Below are 3,194 nucleotides of genomic sequence, written 5' to 3' on the forward strand. Positions count from 1 at the left end.
AGAGAGAGAGAGAGAGGGAGGGCAGTTTAATGGGGCAGTTTACAGAATCACAAGAGACAACTATGTTTTGATGCCACAGTCCTCTATTAGTGCTGTATGTGTTGACAGACAGTTTATAGACACATAGACACACACACACACACACACACACACACACACAGACACACACACACACACACACAGGTAGTCTACACTCTGTTGCTTTGGTAACACCAACAAGTACAGCAGGCGTCTCTCTCCGTCTCTCTGGGATTCATCGTTCACACTCTGAACTTCGACTTCGTCCCAGAACAATCATCAAAACAGATTCATTCATATCTATCCAGAGGTACAGTGCGTGTGTGTGTGTGTGTGTGTTCACCTGGGTGTCATGTTTACATCATCAACATCAACATCAACACCAGCACCCATCTGACCCGGGGCTGAATGCTGATTCTCCCCTTTCACACGGATGTTAGCAGGTTTTGTGATCAGTGTAAAAACAGACTGTTCTGCTCTTGCTGCAGTTAAAAGTCTCCTTGTTCTGCAGCAGCAGTGAAGTCGACTCTCGGTCCTGACGACGGTCCTCTCCCTCTCTCACACTGACATTATCACAGATGTTCCCATCAGTTCTCAAACCAGAGAAAATGTGCGATTTTAAATCAAGGTAACGGCATCACATCCTCTATGATCATGTGTCAGCAGAAGCTCAACATTGACTTTTATCTAGTTTTTTTTAGCCACATACTTTTTACACGTTGGTGGTTTTCAACTGTAGATGAAGGATTTGTCTGGATCATGAGTTCAATCAGAGAAACAATCAGAACAAAGGTTAGCATCAATATTAGCTCCCAACGCAGATTGTGCGTTTAAAGAATCCCCTCTAACATTTTCAGTTTGTGAAACACCAGGTGATTAAAAATGCTAAACTAGCTCTGCGGACTCTTCAGTTAAATCAAATCGAGGGGAAAGGCCGAAAAGTAAAGTAAAGAAACTAACACATGTTGAAGAGAAAATAAATCAAGCGACACGTCTCCACAATAAAGAGACACAAACAGACACCAGGTTTAGCAAAGACTCCGGGGCAAACAGAAGGAGCTTTATCTCCTCTCACATTCCCCCTAATTAACCTCAGGAGGTAAACAGCCCGCGGCGAGGATCCTCTGTTTCCATTTAAAAAAAAGTGGCATCAGAGATCACCTCCGTCTGAAGCCACGCTGTCGCCTCCCAGAGCAAATCCACAAACACGGTTCCACTGATGACTTTTCCAGAGTCGATACTCCGGATTCAAATGAGAGGAGGGAGAAGAAAACGGCCTCTGATTCAACCTTATCTTGGCTTATGAAGCTTATAATTTGTCTGAGGGAAAACGGCTTCGTATTTAATCGCAGCTGAGGTCCAGAGGTCGACGGAGGAGGGCCAGGCCGCTTCCAACACCCACCAATGACGGGATTAGTTTGTTTGAATTCGTGACCTTAAGTCAACAACTGACCTTTCATTAAACCCCTCGTCCCAACAGTGAGTCCGATCTCGGCTCAACACTAACAAACACTGGATTCCTCCAAACTGAACTTGTGATTGCCCCCTTTTTTTTATGAATTTAAACTCGTTCTAACAGAAACCACTGATGAATAAACAGTAAACATGAACATTTTAATGCAGATAAAATGTCGCAGGGACGAGAATCATCAGATTTTATGCATCAAAGGGTTAAATCGCACATTTATTTAAGTGCTTTAGAGGAGATTTCAAAATATCCAGATATATTTAATCTAAAAATATCACAATATTACTTATAGTCCTTATCACCCAGCCATAATTTCCGAGGCAAGAAGTTAGCATGTGTGTGAGCTGGTACTGGACGCTGCTGTCAGAGTTTAGCTTAGCGTTAGCAGCAGCAGCTCTGTCCTGCTCTTCATCAGATTTTAAACTCCAGCAACTTCAGTCAAACTTGTTACTTTAGCAAAACTGAAGTCAAAACTGAAACCATGAAAACAATTTAACATCAATCTAACCTTTGTGTTGTTTGCCTCAGTGTGTTTTTCCCCACAGTAATGTGCTATAATGCTACGGCTAATTAGCTGTTGCTCCTTCATGTCCGTATCTTCTTCACGGACATGAAGCTGTAACATCAACATCAGTCTTTTCTACCTCAGTGGATCTCAAACTTTATCACATCATGGACCTAAAGTGACACAAATTAGTTGTCATTGTGACTTATTGATGGAAATATAGTGAAAATAAATCATTCCCCTTTTTGCAGGGGACCCCAGGAACCCCCTAAAAGAGACCCCAGACCCCAACCAACTCACAAAGCTAACATTAGCTACAGTATAAACTAGGCATAGACGATATCTACGATTTATACGGATATTATTGCAGGGGAATTATTTTATTATTAATATAATATTTTATAATTTTTTATAATATAATGATATTATTGTATTTAATTTTTCAGGTATAAGTTTTATTTGTCACATGCCAGTAAAGCAGTGAGATGAGGGCCGCGGGACAGACTGTACAAAACTGCAAAACAAATGAAAAATGAAATAAAATAAAGTACAACGAAAAATATTGGGGCAGGAAATATCGCGATATTCAACATTATCAACAACATACAGCTGGGAAAATATGCCAGTGAGAAAACATCAACAGTCGCTAGCTGGAACCAACAAATCAGCTTTTGTCTGTCAACACTACATCATGTGTGTAAGCAACACAGATCATTTTAAAAACAGTCAGTTTTTAAAATAAATAAAGTTCGTATCCAGCCAGCTGTCAGAGTGAACGTTACGCTAGCTGGAGCTGATGAAGTTGTCGGCTGAAAATCAGAAATGAAATTCAAGGAATTTAAGGACCTGCTGATTCAAACGCAGTAAATCTGCCATCGTTATCATCGTAAACTCATTATGTTACAAAGGAAAAGGGTCACTGAAGTCCCTTGACCTAATTTGGTATCAAGTGTGGCTCTGTCACAATGGCTGCTATGGAAGCTGACACACGCACCAACACCTATAGTTTACTGGAGTCTGTATTTTCTATATCACCATAAACTTGAGGGAAAATCAGTTCAGCCACCACCACCCCACACACACACACACACACACACACACACACATACACACACACACACACCCCTCGACCTGGTGCTTCAGGGCTCCTGTAGGGAGCTGAGGTGAGTTCAGTGTTAGTTAAGAGTCCCCCCCCCCCCCCCC

The 3,194-nt window shown here is 41.6% G+C and overlaps 1 protein-coding gene across 1 annotated transcript in view; it reads right to left on the reverse strand.

Annotated features, from left to right (window-relative positions):
• The window catches only part of LOC111659595 (growth arrest-specific protein 7-like), a gene marked incomplete at its 3' end in the record, with an annotated part of 46,543 nt that overhangs the window by 14,576 nt on the left and 28,773 nt on the right, over positions 1-3,194 (reverse strand). The gene's annotated exons all lie outside the window — the stretch shown is intronic.

This window comes from Seriola lalandi, unplaced genomic scaffold (assembly GCF_002814215.2).
Source record: "Seriola lalandi dorsalis isolate HSWRI2012SDOR001 ecotype SW California unplaced genomic scaffold, Sedor1 jcf7180002054483, whole genome shotgun sequence".
In the NCBI taxonomy this organism is placed as follows: domain Eukaryota; kingdom Metazoa; phylum Chordata; class Actinopteri; order Carangiformes; family Carangidae; genus Seriola; species Seriola lalandi.